The sequence below is a fragment of the Bos indicus genome, chromosome 3, assembly GCF_029378745.1.
Source record: "Bos indicus isolate NIAB-ARS_2022 breed Sahiwal x Tharparkar chromosome 3, NIAB-ARS_B.indTharparkar_mat_pri_1.0, whole genome shotgun sequence".
In the NCBI taxonomy this organism is placed as follows: Eukaryota; Metazoa; Chordata; class Mammalia; order Artiodactyla; family Bovidae; genus Bos; species Bos indicus.
Genome location: NC_091762.1, coordinates 119539674 through 119558445, shown reverse-complemented (window position 1 = coordinate 119558445; position 18772 = coordinate 119539674). Strand labels below are relative to the sequence as shown.

The 18772-nt window shown below is 43.9% G+C and overlaps 1 pseudogene; it reads left to right on the top strand.

Annotated features, from left to right (window-relative positions):
* Positions 1 to 5258: 5258 nt before the first annotated feature.
* Positions 5259 to 6912, top strand: LOC139180136 (eukaryotic initiation factor 4A-II-like; annotated as a pseudogene).
* Positions 6913 to 18772: the final 11860 nt, after the last annotated feature.

Below are 18772 nucleotides of genomic sequence, written 5' to 3'. Positions count from 1 at the left end.
AGGAGGGTGGACAGAGCGACAGTGTCCTGAGGGCTGGACAAGAGGACTTGAGGGGAGTCACTAGGTTTAATATGAAGAATTTATTCCTCATTCTTGTAATTCATTCTTTCCTCCAACATTTTATTTAGGCCTTCTTGGAAGAATATCATGGACCTCAAACTGCAAGAGATGGAAAACGAATAAGGCATTTTCTTTGCCAACATAAAATTAATATCCTTAAAAGGTCTGACTCTAATCTGGAAGTTTGAGTAATACAGTGGGCAGAGTGATCAGCAGAGAGTCTTTGACTGAGAATATATTTCCAAATTCAGCATCCTCCAGTGAAGATATTGTTGTTGTTGTTCAGCAGATAAGTTGTGTCCAATTCCTGTGACCCTGTGAACGTAGCACGCCAGACTTCCCTTTCCTGTGCTATATCCTTGAGCTTGCTCAAACGCATATCCATTAAGTTGGTGATGCCATCCAGCCATCCTATCCTCTGTCACACCCTTCTGCTCCTGTGCTCAATCTTTCCCAGCATCATGGTCTTTTCCAATGAGTCAGCTCTTTGCATCAGGTGGCCAAAATATTGGAGCTTCAGCTTCAGCATCATTTCTTCCAATGACTATTCAGAGTTGATTTCCTTTAGGATGGACTGGTTGGATCTCCTTGCTCTCCAGTGAAGGTATGAAACTAGACAAACTCTGATGTTTTTCCCTTCGTTTCATTGTTGAGTCCATGTAAATATGTGCTCAATGATCTCCTTTGGACCACCTAGTAGGGAGGTTCTAGGACACTCAGCCCGGCCCCTTCCTTGGTGATAGCCTGGGTCACCACAGCCAATTAGGGGGCTTTGGAAGACCATGCTTCCCCTCAATCCTGAGCAGGCTGTCCTTCCCCTCCCCCTTCTGTTCACTGATGCTGCCACCCAACACGGCAGCAGGAAGCACCTGCGCTCCTGCTTCAGACGCTCCTAGTGCTCCCTGTCCTGGGTTTCTCCCCTCAGACAGCAGCTGGGAGCCCCAGGGAGTCAACGTGGATGTCTGATACCCAAAGTTCACCATCCAACCTGACAAGTGACACTGTCCTGACTACTTGTGACCCTAAGAAATGGGACCTTGTCAGCACAGACGTCTCTCAATAAGGATGGAGGTCCTGGTGCTGCTGCAGAGATCAGGGGGTGGAGAGAGAAGGGGCAGTTTCCTGGCAGAAGCACAGCTCCTTGGCCCTCTGTCCCACACTCCCTGGGGCAGCTGGATCGTCTGCCTTGACCTCCCTATTCAGAGCTCCAGGCCCCTGCTCCGTGGACCCAACACACAGTCTGCACTCAGATCCCTATGGTGTCTCCCTGTGGTAGAGTCATCCAGTCTCATGGTCTGCTGGGGACCAGCCCCGGCTGATCCAGTGTATTCGAAGGGGAGACGGCGTCGGCGACCTATTCAAATGGTAATTAGAGATATAAAGAGTAATAGAATGAGGATAGCTCAGTAGGAAAATTCAGTGGAGAAAAGAGGCTGAGTAGCTTGGTTTACGGGGAAAATCAATATAACCCATGACACCAGGTTAGCTCTGACCACGGAGGCCACAGGCGCCCTCTCGAATAGCGGAAGGTGCCCCACCTTAGACACCTTCTTGAGTGGGTCTTAGAAGCCCAGGCAAAATAAGTGGTCGCAGAGGATATCCACGCTCCAGATGGAGACTTCAGCCGGAAGTTAAAGGAAAGAATGACATGGGGAGACCAAGCGTTGGTGAGCAAGGCCTGTAGCTTTATTTTCAACAGGGGTTTTTATACCCTAAGTTACATATAGAGGATAATAAGGGATGCAAAGTCAGCAGTCTTTGATTCGTATCAAAAACCAGGGTTTCTTTCCTGCAAATTTATCGTATACAAATGGTTTAGGTGATTTACATCATCTTCTGGCCAGAAGGCCTATTAACATTTTATGACTCTTGATAAGGACTTATCAACAAAGACTTATTTTCTCTAAGAGTAATTATTTTAAGGTTTGGCACCATCTTCCAAAGATAAAATTGCATTCCTATAGGGTGGATGTGTAATGGGTTTACAACAAAGGAAAGAATTTATTACCTTAAGGGTCTAAAGTTACTAACACCAAGGCCACTACTTATTTTTTCTACATACCAACTATTAATCAATACATATTCAAGGATACAATTCAGGGGATGTGAAAACTTGGCAACAAGCATTGGCTCATCAATGAAATCCTTTACTAGTTTATTCTGACAGTTTCTAACTCTCTGAGAGGCTCTAAGCTATTTGAATATCTTAAGCTTCCCGTGCCTCTCAAGGCTGGGAGACTGTAAACAATCGTATGCATAGCTGTAGGAGTCCGGGTAAACTTGTCAGGCGAGTTAGAGAGCCATCTGAGGGGTTTGGATTTAAACACTCCTAATTGCCCAGGAACTTTATTAATTGGAGCTGTAAGTTAACTCTTTGACAGAGAGAGCGAGATGGTGGTAGGGGACAGCCCCCAGTAAAGTCAGAGGTGAGAGCACAAAGCAATAAAGTAGGCAGACTCTGGTTTTTGGGGGGAAAATGCTCGAGAATATCCGGGCGGACTCCTGAGGCTCGATCCCGCCTTTGCGTATGCCGAGCCTCCTTCCTCATGACCTTTGTCACGAGCGGAATGCCTCACCAGCTCCCGGCAATGGTCACTCCCAGGAGGTGGTCCTGTGGACACAGGGCTAGTCTCTTCCCTGTAGGGCCAGTAGGGATGTGCCCTCCTCTCTGATCGCAGCTCTCCATCTCCCTGCTGTCTCTGCTCAGGAGACTCTGGCAAGCAGCCAAAACCCAAGTCATCAGATTTCTGCTCACCATTCCTCAATAGGAACCTACTCCAATGTCTCTGCTGGACTCTGGTAGTATTGTCTCATCTTTGGGCTCCAAAATCAGTTCTAAGTCTGCTGTAGATTACTGTATTCATCTGATGACTTTTATTCTTTGAGGAGTTTTCCCAAAATAACATGCCTTCTTATAGTGCCATGCTGCGATACTGTTCTCTTTCCCTGCATTCCTTTCTTCCTCTTTTTTCTCCATCTCCTCCTCATTTCCTCCCTTTCTTTCCTTCCTGCCTTTCTCCTTCTCCCCTCACTTTATTTTTGTCATTCCAAGGAATATCTTACTATAAATTTCTAAAGGAAAAGAAAGATCCCAATCTTTTGTATGCAAGTGTAGAGTTCTCATCATTATGTAAATTTTAATGGTACAAGCAATAAGGAATCTATGGTTCTCAGTAGAACATTAATTTTCACTTTCAAACAAATCAGGAAAATTGAGTCCAGTGTTAGACAGAATGGAAATTGTTCTATAGTCTGGAAGAGAATTATTTTTAAAACCCTACAGGTTGGCTTTACCTCTCCGTAAAACTATACTTCAGATCGCAGTGAATATCTCTATACAGTGTGAGAAGTGGTTTACTTGGTTGTTCATCCCATACTATGCTTTGCAAGCTACTGGCAGACACTAGATTCTCAGTCCACATCTAACGCCAGAGTGTAAGTTGAGTTCAGTGTCAGTTAGTCACTGAATTCCAAAATATACATGATACAGCTCGTTTCTTTATTGTGCTTAAGTGGACAATAAACACATTACATTTGAAGACCATATTGTAGTTTTGATGCTGATATTTTGGTGAACTTTAGAAGTTTATACCTTTTAAAAGCAAAATAATAATAAAAATAATAACTTTTGTTGTATTTTGAGTGTAGTTAAGTCCTATTGTTTAGTTGCTATTCAGGTGTTGTTGTATAGTCATTAAGTCTCTCTGATGCTTTTGCAACCCCATGGACTGTGGCTCGCCAGGCTCCTATGTCCATGGAATTTCCCATGCAAGAATTCTGGAATGGGCTGCCATTTCCTCCTCCAGGGCATCTTCCCAACTGTAGAGTTCAGTAGTCTCTGGCATATTCAGCTTGTGTGTATCAGATCTCCAGAACTTTCCATTTTGCAAACCTGGACTCCATCCCCCTAAATAACAACGCCCTGTTTCCTCCTTACCTCCACCACTGGCAGCCACCATTCTTCTTCTGTCTCTACGAATGGGACTTCTTCAGATGCCCCAGGTAAGTAAAACGTAAAGCATTGGTCTTTGGCATCTGGTTGTTACACTTAGCGTAGTCTCCTTAAGACTTACCCATGTTGCTGCATGTGACAGGATTTCTATCGTCTTTAAGGCTGAATAGTATTCCATCACATGTGTATGCAACTTTTTGTTTATCTCTTCACCCACCAAGGGACACTTGGGTTGCCTGCACCTTTTGGCATGCAAATATCTCTTAGAAAGACTGCTGTTTTGTTCTTTATCTTATTTTTTTCTATATACCCAGATATTTGATTGCATAATATTGGAATTCCTTTTTAATTTTAGGAAGAACGCTATACTACTTTTCATAGTGACTGTACCATTTTTATGCCTACCAAAAGTGCAAAAGTGTTGCAATTTCTCCACATAACAGTCAGTATATGTTCTTCTCCTTTCTCTTTCATGTCAGCCATTATAATGATTGTGAGGTATAATCTCTTTGTTGTTTTTTAATATTTCCCTATGATTATCGATTTGGAGCATTTTCTTATATGTTTGTTGGCAATTTGTAGGTTATCTCTAGAGAAATATCTTTAAGTAACATGAAAATTTTAATTTAGGTTATTGGTTCATTTAATTGTAGTAATTCCTTATATATTCTGAATATCATCCTCTTATCAGACATAACATTTTAAACATTTTCTTCCAGATCACAGGTTGCCTTTCCATACTGCTACCTAAGTCTTTAATGCACACATTTTTAGTTCGATGTAGTCACATGTGTCTATTTTCCTTTTTTTTTTTTTTTCATATGATGTTGGTGTCATATCCAAAAAATCATTGTTAAATTTAAGGTTATTGAGTTTTTCTCAGATGTTCTCTTCCAGGAGTTTAAGAGATTTAGGTCATACATTTAGGTTTTTAATCCATATTAAGTTAGTATTTGTTCATGAAGAAGGTAAGGGCCCACATTAGGCTTTTTCACATAAGCAGCTAGTTTTCCAATGCTGTTTGTTGAAGGGGCTGTCTTTTCCCTGTGAGTCATCTTGGCACACTTGTTGACCATTTGACTAAATTGATGAAGCTTCATTTCTGAGCTCTGTATTCTGCTCCATTGCTCTACAATCTGCCTTTGTGCCAATACTATTCTGTTCTGATTACTGTAGATTTGTATTATGTTTCCAAAGTGAGAAGGCTGAGAGCCTTTCAGTTGGGCGCTGAGTGGCTCTTCAGATCATGTCTGGCAGTTCCATAGATCATAACAACAGAGAACATGGTGACCACGACCCAGAGGGAGTGGACCCACTGGTGTCATCGAGAGCAACTGGAATGAGGCTGTTGATAACATCGATAATATGAACTTAAGGAATGTCTTATTTGGGGCACCTATGCTTATGCTTTTGAGAAATCATGAGTTATTCAGCAGAGCTATTATTCCACGTATTAAGGAGTATGATGTGATTATCAGCTCAGTCAGGTACTGGCAAGACAGCTACACTTGCTCAATGGTTGGAGACTGAGTTCCAGGAGACCCAAGCACAATATTGGCCCCTGCCAGACAACTGGCTTGACAGATACAAAAAGTAATTCTGGCACTTAGAGACTACGTGGGAGCAACTTGTCATGTCTGCACTGGTGTAGCCAATGTTCTAAATAAAATGCAAAACTGCAGGCAGAAGCACCAATGTTGTTTTTGGTACACGTGAGAGAGTTTCTGATGTGTTAAACAATTATCTTTTTCCAAAACGGGTCAAAATGCTTGTTCTGGGTGAAGCAGATAAAATACTGAGCTGAGGGTTTAAGGATTAAATCTACGAGATTTTCCAAAAATTAAATACAAATATTCACGTGATGTTGTTTTCTGCCACAAGGCCCACAGCTGTGTTGGAAGTGACCAAAATTCATGAGAAACCCAATTCAAATTCTGGTGAAAAAGGAATAATTGACCCTTGAAGGTTTTCCAGGGGTCATGTATGGATGTGAGAATTGGACTGTGAAGAAAGCTCAGCGCCAAAGAATTGATGCTTTTGAACTGTGGTGTTGGAGAATACTCTTGAGAGTCCCTTGGACTGCAAGGAGATCCAACCAGTCCATCCTAAAGGAGACCAGTCCTGGGTGTTCATTGGAAGGACTGATGCTGAAGCTGAAATTCCAATACTTTGGCCACCTCATGCGAAGAGTTGACTCATTGGAAAAGACCCTGATGCTGGGAGGGATTGGGGGCAGGAGGAGAAGGGGGCGACAGAGGATGAGATGGCTGGATGGCATCACTGACTCGATGGACATGAGTTTGAGTGAACTCCGGGAGTTGGTGATGGACAGGGAGGCCTGGTGTGCTGGGATTCATGGGGTCTCAAAGAGTCTGGCACGACTGAGTGACTGAACTGAACTGAACTGAAGGAATCAAACAATTTTATATTAATGTTGAGAGAGAGAAATGAAAGTTGGACATACTTTTGTGACTTGTATGAAACACTAACGATTACAGAGGCCATTATTTTTCTCAACACAAGGCACAAAGTAGACTGACTCATAGAGAAAATGCATGGCAGGGACTTCATAGTTTCTTCTGTGCATGGTGACATAAATCACAAGGAAAGAGTTGTAATCATGAGGGAACTCCGATCAGGATCAAGTTGTGTTCTGATCTCTTATTGACTTGCTGGGTTGTGCGACTGATATACAATAAGGGTCACTGATTATAAACTATGATCTACCTACCAATCATGAAAATGATGTTCACAGAAGTGGCAGATGGGGCCTATTTGGGAGGAAAAGTGTGGCTATAAACTTTGCTACTGAAGAAGACAAGAAGATTCTTTATGACTTTGAGACTTTCTACAATACTGCAGTGGAGCAAATGCTGATGAATGTGGCTGACCTCATTTAATTCCTGGGATGAGACAGCTTGGGATGCCGTGCTCACTATCACAACGTGCATTACGCTTCTTTCTCTGTGAATATTTGAATCTTGTCTCAGTGCTCATAATGAATCAGAAATAACAGATTTTCATAGCTAAGTGCCATTAGTCATGAGTTCTTGTAAGGAAAGTCATTAGCTTTATCTTCTTTAGAGTGAGACTGTTGGGGTTGGGTGTAAAAGACAGGATCTTTAAAAATCTTTCTTTCTAATGAGCTATCACTTGACACCAGTCTGAATGGCCATTATCCAAAGAATCCACAAGCAAAAAATCCTGGAAAAGCTGTGGAGAAATAGGAATACTATTGCACTGTTGGTGGGAATGTAAATAGATACAGTGACTATGGAAGTCAGTATGGAGATTGCTTAAAATCTAGGAATAGATGTACACATGTCCCCTCCCTCTTCAACTTCCCACTTATGGCTAATTCATGTTAGTGTATGTCCGAAATCAAGCCAATATTGTAAAGCAATCATCAATCAATTAAAAATAAATATATTTTTTAAAAAAGAAAATTAAAAAGAACTAGAAACAAAACTGCTGTATGTCCAGTAATCCAACTACTAGGCATATACCCTGAGGAAACTAAAATAAAAAAGATGCACTTACCCCAATGTTCATTGAACCACTATTTACAATAGCTAGGCTATGGAAACAACCTGGATGTCCATAGACAGATGAATGGATAAAGACGCTGTGGTACATATACACGATGGAATATTACTCAGCCACGAAAAGGAACACATTGGAGTCCGTTCTAATGAGGTGGATGAACCTCGAGTGTATGATACAGAGTGAAGTAAGTCAGAAAGAGGAAAACAAGTGTTGTATGTTACTGCATATATGCGGAACCTAAAAAATGTGGTACTGATAAACCTAGTTGCAGGGCAGCAGTCGAGGTGCAGACCTAGAGGACAGACTTACGGACATGCGCAGGAGGAGGAGAGAGGGGGCGGGACGAATAAAGAGTGTCATGGAAACGCATACATCACCACATAAAAAACAGTTCGCCAGTGGGAATTGGCTGTATGACTCGGAACTCAAACCGGGCTCTGTAACAAGCTAGAGGGGTGGGGTGGGGTGGGAAGTGAGAGGGCGGTTCAAGAAGGAGGAGACATGTGTATACTTACGGCATTCACATTAATGTATGGCAGAAACCAACACAATGTTGTAAAGCAATTATCCTTCAACTAAAAATACATAAATTTCTTTGAAAAGTCTGGGACTTCCAACTTTGCTTTCAAGATTGTTTTGACTATTGATCTTTCTTGAGACTCCATACGAATTTTAAAATGTACTTTTCATTTTCTGCAAAACATAACTGTGATTTTGAAAGTGTGACATTGAAGCTTAGATCACACTGGGTAATTTTGTTCTCTTCCAACTCAAGCACATGGATTCTCTTTCATTTTTAAGGTTGTCTTTAATTTCTTTCAGCTATTTCAGCAGTCCAAGGGACTCTCAAGGGCCTTTTCCAACACCACGGTTCAGAAGCATCAATTCTTTGGCACTTAGCTATCTTTATGGTCCAACTCTCACACCTGTACATGACTACTGGAAAAGCCGTAGCTTTGACCATACGATCCTTTGTCAGCAAAGTGATGTCCCTGCTTTTTAATATGCTGTCTAGGTTTGTCATAGCTTTTCTTCCAAGGAGCAAACATCTTTCAATTTCAATGCTGCAGTCACCACCTGCAGTGATTTTGGAGCCCAAGAAAATAAAATCTGTCACTGTTTTCATTGTTTCCCCCTCTATTTGCTATGAAGTGATGGGACCAGATGCCATAGTCTTTGTATTTTGACTGTTGACCTTTAAGCCAGCTTTTTCACTCTCCTTTTTACCTTCATCAAGAGGCTCTTCAATTCCTCTACAACTTCTGCCATAGTGGTGGTGTCAGCTGCATATCTGAGGTTATCCTGGTTTTCCCAGCAATCTTGATTCCAGCTTGTGATTCATCAAGTCTGGCATTTCCCGTGATATATTCTGCATAGAAGTTAAATAAGCAGGGTGACAATACACAGCTTTGACGTACTCTTTTCCCAATTTGGAACCAGTCTGTTGTTCCATGTCCTGTTCTATCTGTTGCTTCTTGACCTGGATACAGGTTTTTTTGGAGGCATTTCTTTAAGAATTCCCATCTTTCTAAGAATTTTCCACAGTTTTTTGTGATATCATGTTTCATATTTTGAATCAGTCGAATACATGACAGCAATATTTTGATTTGTTTCATCAATTACTGAGAGAAGTATGATAAATTTAAATCATGATTTTGATGTTTGCATTTCTAATTCTGTCAGTTTTTGATTCATATGTTTAAAATCTTCATTAGTGGTGAAGTGAAGTGAAGTCACTCAGTCCTGTTGACTCTTTGCGACCCCATGGACTGTAGCCTACCAGGCTTCTCTGTCCATGGAATTTTCCAGGCAAGAATACTGGAGTGGGTTGCCATTTCCTTCTCCAGGGGATCTTCCCAACCCAGGAATCCAACCCAAGTCTCTTGCATTGTAGGCAGATACTTTTACCATTTGAGCCACCAAGGAAGTCTCTTTAGTGGTATACAAACTTAAATTTTCTGATAATCCATGTGGATTGAACATTTTTATTTGGAAATATCCCTTTATAAGCAAACTTTTTCCCTTAAATCTACTTTGTCTAATGATTTTTGAGCCTTAAGAGCCTTGTTTTCCTTAGCATATGCATAACACAACTTTCTCCAGGATTTTACTCTCATACTTCCTCTAATTTTCTAATAATCATATATCACATTTATAAATTGGCTTTGATTTTTCAGTGCAGGATTAAAATATCTTAACAGATACATTTACTTGACCTGCAATGAGGGAAGGGCCATATTATGACTTAGAGAGGGTTGTGCCTCTTCTGCAGACACAGAGCCCTGCACATTACTCTTTGTCACACCAACACGCCAGGATGAAGCAAAGGAGAATGGTGTGGTGTGGGCCAGGAGGTCACACCTGCAGCCTCAGGAGACCTTTCCAAGAAGGGCCACTGGGTCCCTCTGAGTTGCTTCTCACCTGGTGGACCCCAGTGCTCCCAGAGGAATTTCAGGCTTCCTGCTCCTCCTGTTTTGGGCTGAGATGTATCAAAGCAAGGTTAGCCACAGGGTTGCATCTTTCAGGGACTAAAGGAGTTGGGAGTCCCAGCGTACTCAGAGCTCAAGCAAATGCTAATTGGCCACTTGAGACCTTGAATCCCACTTGAGACCTCGAATCCCTCGAATTACAGCTGGAAGTAGAGTCATCCAAAGATGCAGGTGCCATGAATACTACCTAGCTGAGGGTAACAGGTATAATTGAGCCAGTTTCATCTCCTGTTTACACCAAAACTCAAGAGTTTCCTGCAGCAGGCACTTGGAGCACATGGCCTGCCTCTGACCGGTACCCCAGGTGCTCTCTGCTGCCTCCTCCTCACTCTCACTTCCCTGCACAGGAAGCCAGAGGTGGAGGAGGGAGCAGGATCCTCAACACCACGTCATTATCGTCAGCACAGACCTGGGTCAGGAGTCCTTCCCGGGAGCACATGTCCTGGGTGAGCCATGACCCTCCTGACATCACAGGAGGACTGCAGTCATCACTCAGCAGGACATGGGCAGCATCACTGACAGATTAGTCCTGGGAACCTGGACTCTGAACAACACGATCCCCTACCTCTCACTGCTCTGGGCAAGATCAGTCAGGACCACTGGTCTGAACTTTAATGAGAGTGGAAATAATCAGGGGGTGTTATATAAATGTGGGTTTTAACTTTAATGAGAGTAGAAATAATCAGGAGGCCTTGAATAAATACAATCTTAAATTCAGTGCCTGAGACCTTGCAATTCTGACCAGGTCTTAGATGCTGCTGCTGCTGTAGGGCCTCAGACACACATGATAACTAGATATATTAGGAAAGGACTCAGGACTCAGTCATTACAAACAGAGGCTTCTGAGAACACTGGATTATTCTGATTCACCCCCTTAAGGCATTTCTCAGGCTCAACTCACAGATTCAGTGAAGCCAACACTGCAGCCACCCTGGGTCATCTCAACAGCCAAAGGAATGTGTGAGTATGTTTTTATAAAGCAAACTGAGAGACTGGCTTCCCAGATGAAAATGCAAATTATTCCTCATGTGCTCCCCCAGGCACCCTAACGGTCACTGTTTTGATGACCCGAGGCTCCTGAGGTGGACAAATAGCCCTGGGAAACAGAACAGAAACAGGAAGCTGGGAACCCCAGGAGCAGAGGAGCAGACAGCCAGCCTGGGGTGTGGGGAAAAGATAGTCACTCTGGTCACAGTGAATCTATTGTGCGTATGACCAGGGGGTAAGCAGATTTGGACAGAAAAGCTTGGTCATGATGAATGTGACTGCTTCCACAGGCCAGGGGTGGGAGGCCAGGGTGGTTGGCCATGGAGCATAGGGCAGACCACCAACTCCACTCTTAGCAGCAGCTCCAAACACATATCAGAGTGAACCCTGCCTGCCCCAGGCCAGACTGTCCCCTCTGCTCTCATGTGAGGGTTGGAGTCAACTCTGCCAGAAGAGGAAAGCTGGACAACCTACATGGTCATGCACACTTCTACTGTTGGAAAGAATGAACTCTCTCAGGCCTCCTTCTAGGAGAACTTCAGGCTGGGAGGGTCACCACTCCTTCAAGGAGCCCCTAACCAACCAGGCTTCAACTGCACACCCTGACTCCCAGGGAGCTCACTCCCACCAAAATCAGCCAGTTCCAGGATGACAAAGATCTCACCTCTAGAAAATGTGAAACTGCTCTAAAGCTGATTGACCTCACCCTCTCACTAATCCCCTCAACTTCTTAGGGGCCCCATAGCTTTGTGTCCCCTGCCTTCCACACTCCTTCTTATTTAGGATAGATTTCCTCTAGCACTTTCTCTGGCCATCATACAGCTTGTCCCCATGTTCCATGTGAGTGTGGTGGTCAGCCCTGTCCAGTGCAGACAAGGGAGGTCTGGGCTGTGACAGGAACAGGAAGCAGCACTCAGTAGGAGGACTCAAACATTGAGGCAGATGTGACCGTATTGGTGGCTACCATGGCTCCAAGTAATCACTTCAGGGGATGTGCCAACGCGCCAGGGGCATGGGAGTAAAGACAGGGAGGATTTGCTCACGTCCTGAATGTGTCCCAGCCTCTGTCCTGCTGTTCTCAGACCATGGAGCTGGCCTGTCCCCTCTCCACGAATTGTCCAACTTCTAGGCATTTTAAGAAAGAACCCTTAGGCTCCCAAGCATGTGGAGAGCTCTGTTGATGTTTGCCACCACAGTCTTATCTCAGAGACAAAAATGCTCAGAGACATAGGGTCTGTCTCTCAGGGTCTGCAGGAGAGGCAGACGCAGCTCCACTTTAGCCTGGTGAGGGCTGGTCCCTGATCTGCTCCCGGACTGGCCTGGAGTTAGAACCATCACTGGGTCAGTTCCTGATAGCATCAGGTGCCTAATGATTTCTAAAATGAAGAATGAGTAAAATAGGGGTGGAAGGTGCAGGATTAGGTATCTGAGCCAGTGCGGGAATGGCACAGCTCAGGGCCATCCCCGTGAGAAGGGACAGCATGTCCTGCCAAACAACGACAAGGAGATGGAAGCCATCCTTATGCCGGAGACTCTCAGCTCAGCAGGACCTCTTGAGCCATTGACAGCCTATGGTGAACGATGTCAGATTCATGATCTCTGAAAAAGAAGATTTAAGTTCAGGACCAAGGACCAGCCTGGATCACTCAGGAGCTTTGTGTAGCAGAGTTTGATTAAAGTAAGAAAAGGGCCAGAGAAAGTTTCTGACATAGACATCAGAAAGGGGATGGAGAGTGCCCACCCCCCACTAGTCTAAGAAAGGGAGTTATATACTTTTTTAATTACTTATTACAATAAGTCAAAAGAATGTGTTAAGGTTGTAAAGATCTTACTAGACCCACTCCCATAATTTATATTTTAAGATAACAGGATTAGCCAGGTTTTCAGGAAGGAGAAACTGTCCTCAAGCATGATACATTGCTGTTATATAATCCTTACTAAGGAATATAGAACAAAAAAAGTAATTTTGGCCTTTCCTCCTCCTTGAGAATTCCAGACCCCTGTCTCCTCTTTGAGAACCCCAGACCCTTCTCTCCTCCTCAGGGACCCTGGACTTCTTATCAGCCTGCCTAAGAATTGACTCTCTCATTCCCCTCCCCCCCCCCTTTCTTTTAGGAGAATTATGTTGCCAAGAGAAAGGGGCATCGTTTTCATTCCATAAGTACTTCCTGCTGTTGAGGGGCATAGTCCCTAAACTGTTGAGGCAACATATTCTGCTAACCCTCCTAGGAGGGTCTTTGACCAGGGGCCCCAGTAATAGTTGGGGGAGGCCGCAGCACTTGTAGGAACCTGGACAGCCATCTGTAACTTAAGAGCTTTCAGACGGTTGGAAACAAACCCCATTTTACAGTTACAGATGTAAGGCAAAAAGGTCATTAAACCAAGTTAAAACATAAAATTTTAATTCTAAAATTGAAAGTCACATTATGTGCTTAGTTAAGTTATACCAGTCCATCTTAGGATTGTTAGATGTCATCAGATCAAGAAGAGGCATCACGTACGATTGTTGTTGGTGGTGAAGGTATTCACAGAGTTGAAGAAAGTCCTTCCCTTGAATGGAGAAACCCACCATGGGAAGCCGTCAGTTGATGAGGAGGTTTAAAAGCTGAAATCTGAGTCACATAGTTAATTCTAAGGCTTCAGGGTCTATAATAATGTCTGTGCATAAGAAGGGTCTTCCATAAATACATTCAAAGGGGAACAGTCCCTCCTTTTGGGGGACAGTTCAAACCCTCATTAAAGCTATGGATAGAATTTTAAGACAATTTTCCTGTGTCTCTTGAGTTAATTTGTGCAGATGTCTCTTCATAATGTCATTAGTTTTTTCAACTTTTCCTGAGGATTGGAATCTCCAGTAATAATATAAGTAATATTCTATTCCTAAAGCTTTTGACACCTGCTGAGTTACAGCTTTAAAGGTGGAGCCATTGTCACTCTGGAGGCTCTGCAGCAGCCCAAACCTGGGAATAATTTCAGGGATTAAAATTTGTATAACTTCCTTAGCCTGTTCATTACAGCAGGGAAAGGCCTCAATTCATCCAGTAAAAGTGTCTACCCAGACCTGTAAGCAAGAAAATCCATTTGTTTTCGGCACATGAGTAAAAGGAACCACAGCCTCATTTATTATTCATAAATCTTATTATGAGATAATAAGATTATTCATAAATCTTATTATTCATAAAACTAGTCTCCATTTATCATTTGATTTTTGTATACCCAAAATAGGAGTGTTGCATGGACTGTTACAGGGAATTAACAGCCCCTGCTCCTTTAAATTCTCAGTGAGGGGTTTTAACCCTTCTTTAAACTTTCAGTGGGTACTGCTTTTGATGTGGAAATAGGTGAGGGTCTTTGAGCTTGATAAAGACAGGAACAGCATTTTGTGCTCAACACACAGTTTTTCCATCAGCCCACACTTTAGGATTTACATTTTGTTCAATTAATGGGAGAAAAGGAGCAGCCTCCACATTTATGAAAACAGGCCTGGACCTTGCTCAGTGTATCCCTCCGCAGAAAGGGTGAGGGAGACTCCAGCACGAATGGAAACTCAGGAGAAAATAGTACAGAGTCCAAGTTGCAGCTTAAATGATGTCTGAAATAATAACATTTGGCTTGTCCAGATAGTCCCATTACGGTAGTGGATTGGAAGGAAAGCAGGCCAGGGGCTTCAGTGAGGACAGAGAAATTTGCCCCAGTGTCCAAAAAAAAAATTGACTGATTGGCCCTCCACAGTTATTAATACCCAGGGTTCCTCAAGGCCTATTAGGATGGGGGGTTGTGTGGGGACCCTGGGCACCTTCAGTCCTGATTGTCCTGAGAGTCTGACCCCTGGGGCCTATGCCTCAGAGGGCAGTTTCTCCTCCAGCGTGGTCCTTTGCAGACCAGACATGGAGCCAGGGGCAGCTTAGATGCCTGAGGGCAATCCCACTTGAGATGCCCCTCCTCTCCACAGTGATAATAAGTCCACACTTTTTCACCTGGGTCCCTTTGGGCATTTTTCTCTTCAGGTTGATTCATAGCAGTTCTCACAGCCATCACTACAGCCTGGGTCTTTTCTTTGGTTCTTGTCTGTTGTCATTTATCCTCATTTCTCTACTGTAATATACTGTCTGAGCCAGCTGCAACAGTTTTTCTAAAGACTGATTTAGTCTGAACGCCTGTTTGTGTAACTTACAGCAGATTTCTGGAACCAACCGAGTGAGAAACCTATCTTTTAAGATCATTCCTCCTCTGCATTTTCAGGATCAATGTCAGTAAACTTGCAGAGAGCCTCCCATAATTATCTAGGAATTTGCCAGGAGTTTCCTTCTCATCCTGCTCTATGTCAGCCAACTTAGCATAAAGTCTTAGTGTGTATTCGCTTGAGTCCCTCAAGAATACATCTGGCAAAGTGATTCTGATCCCAGTTAGCCATGTTATAGTTCCAGTCTGGCTCTGTCGTGGGAACTGCTTGGCTCCCAGTAGGGAGGAGGGCTATTTCATGTTCCCTCTTTCCCCTTATCTCAGGTTCAAGCCATTCATCTCCAAAAGTAGTAGCTTCCCTCAGAACTCGAGCTCTCAAGTCAGGAGTCAGCATCTGTCCCAAGACATGTATTATATCTCTCTAAGGAAGCTCATAAAGTAAGGTTAGTCCCATAAAGTCTTCTATGTGCTTTTTGGATCGTCCAATAGTCATGACCACAATTCGAACTGTGTGAATTTCTACCTAGACTGAGGCAACCCCTCCTGGAAGTGTGTCCTGATTCTCAGCCTGTTCATTGGGAACCCCAGATGCAGGGGCAAAGTAAGAGGACTGGGGGGAACTGAAAGTTTCACACCGAAATCTGCACCCTTGGGACCCAAGTCTTGAATATCTCACAGAGAGATAGAGAGCCGCACATATGGTACTTGTACCCATTTTCTCTTCTTTTCTACAGAACTGGTCTAGTTGTAAAACAGTATCATAATTGAGAGACCCTTTAACCGGCCAGTGCTCCCTGTCTTCCAAAGGATACTGTGCCCATTCAATATCACAGAAGAAGATCAGGTGTGTCTTTTTAAATTGTAGGGATCAAACTTGTCCCAGCTTTTTTTAAAATACATTTTAAAGGAGTGGTTTTGGAACCGCTAGCTCCCATCTGTAAGAGAGAAAAAAGCGGCATCCACAGCCATGGCTTCTTCACATCAGAGGCATCCCTCCCTGCTCTAAATGTGAGTGTAGACAGACTTTCAAGTGAAGCTTTTTTTCCCCTGGTTAGACGTAGTCTGTCCCTTACCCACACAGGCGCCTTACTCATCCCTCCCGGTTCTTCCACTGAGGAGAGGTGGAGACGCACCAGGGGTAGACCTGATGGCATCCCAGATTGATTTCTAGCTCCTTACCACCGAGATCTTTGTTTGACTTCGCCTTTTCTCTGCTGCCACCCAGAATGTAACAGAGTAGCTGTCCCGGAATGTTGCCCAAGCTAGGACTGCTGTGGGAAGCATCCGCGTTCCATGTGCCATTCACATTCCTGAATACAACCCTGACTGCAGTAGAAGCGGTGAGTCACGAAGGGACGAACAACGATCAAGACGTCCCTTCTGAGCGTCACCACGCTAGTGTTCGTGATAGGAAAAGAGGTGGTGGAGGGTCGGCCAGGGAGGAAAACGTGAATTTTGTCCTCAAGCTTCTAGGACCAATCCTTCAAGTTCATTTCCACAGATTCCACAAAAAGAATATCTAAGGAGTTGAGACAAAAGCCACCAGAGAGCCTCCCCTGGTCCACTAACAGCACTAGCAAAGGAAGAAGCCCATTGCACTTCCAATCTGACCAGATCCTGCAATTCCTGATCTGTGTCCTCAAAAACCTCATGGTCACCAGCAGCGCTTCTATCCACATAGGGTGGAGGCACAGCCATGACAAAGACTCATGTTTAGGACTCTGGCCCCTGAGGCAGACAGCCAAGGGAGTGACCTCTAGCCTGAGAGATATTCCTGGAGCTAGAGTTCTGCCTAGTTCCCGAACATGCTGCTGGAGCCAGAGTTCCCTCTTGCTCCATATATGCTCCTAGTAACTTTCTGACAAGGCTAAGCACTCCCATAGAGGGGGTCTAAGTAAAAGTACACAATAACAGCATGGATCACAAGTCCCTTGAAAGTTTATGGTCTGACAGATTATGTTAGTAGGTTTAATTTCCCACGCAATTACGAAATGGTCAAAGAGACCAGGACAAGGTGACCGAGAAAGGAAAGTTTGGTCCACACGCTTTGCCCATTTCTGGCCACTCCCCTCGCAGGGATGTTGGGTGTCTCTTGGCATTCGCAGGTCGATATAAACCCCCGACAATGTTCCCCTTTCTGGGGCTTCCATCAGTCATTACACTGCACTGTGAAACCATAGAGCAGGGCTCATCAGTTGCTTCATGTAGGGCATGTCATTCATTCACAAAAGCACACAGAAGCGTTATTAAAGTAAAACAGAAAACGTGCATACTGAGAAAGCAGAGAGTCTAGAGCTCTGAGAGTTCTTATGTTGTCCTGAAGATCCTGGACGAGCCCCCAGAATGATAGCTTACATTGAACAATGTCGGATTCATGATTCTTGAAGAAGATTTAGCTTTGGGACAAGGGACCAGCCTTGATCACTAAAGAGCTTTTGCGTAGCAGAGTTTTATTAAAGTAAGACAAGGGCGAGAGAAAGGTTCTGACATAAACATCAGAAGGGGCATGGAGAGTGCCCCCCTCACTAGTCTAAGCAAGGGAGGTATGTACTTTTATATTGGTTTTTACAATAAATCAAAAGAATGTCTCAAGGTTGTAAGGATCTTACTAGACCCACTCCCATAATTTACATTTTTAAGATAACAAGCTCAGCCAGAAGGTTTTCAGGAAGGAGAAACTGTCCTCAAGTTTCTCAAGCAGGATACACTGTTGTTATATAACCTTTACTAAGGCATGTAGGAAAAAAGCGTTTGTCTTTTCCTCCTCCTTGAGAATTCCAGACCCCTATCTCCTTTTTGAGAGCCCCAGACCCCTCTCTTCTCCTCAGGGACCCCAGACTTCTTATCAACCTGCCTAGGAATTGACTTTCTCACCACCTCTTACCAAACACTGGGCATCCTCCACAGAGTGAGCGCTCCAATCATACTCTGTTGTTCTGTTCAGTCACCAAGTCGTGTCCAACTCCTTGCGACTCCATGGACTGCAGCACACCAGGCGTCCTTGTCCTCCACTGTCTCCTGGGGTTTGCTCAAACTCATGTCCATTGAGTCAGTGATACCATCCAACCATCTCATCCTCTGTTTCCCCCTTCTCCTCCTGCCTTCAACCTTTCCCAGCCTCAGGGTCTTTTCCAATGACTTGGCTCTTTGCATCAGGTGGCCAAAGTATTGGAGCTTCAGCATCAGTCCTTCCAATGAATATTTAGGGTTGATTTCCTTTAGGATTGACTGGTTTGATCTCCTTGCAACCCAAGGGACTCTCAGGAGTCTTCTCCAGCACCACAATTCAAAAGTATCAATTCTTTGGTGCCTGGCCTTTTTTATGGTCCAGGCATACTTAGGAATTGGTGAATTAGAGGAAATTTTTATGTTTCAGGTCAGTTGGAGCTCATCTAGAAGAAGGGTGAGTATCTAGTTGTCTGTTAGTCAGGAGGCAGTGGGTCACTGAGAGGATCCTGTTCTCCAAAAGAATACAACCTTGTGACCTTGACCTGCTCCTTCTCATTGCCTCCCATCTGCTTTCTGCTGTATGCCTCTTGTTGCCTAGCTGAGAGCC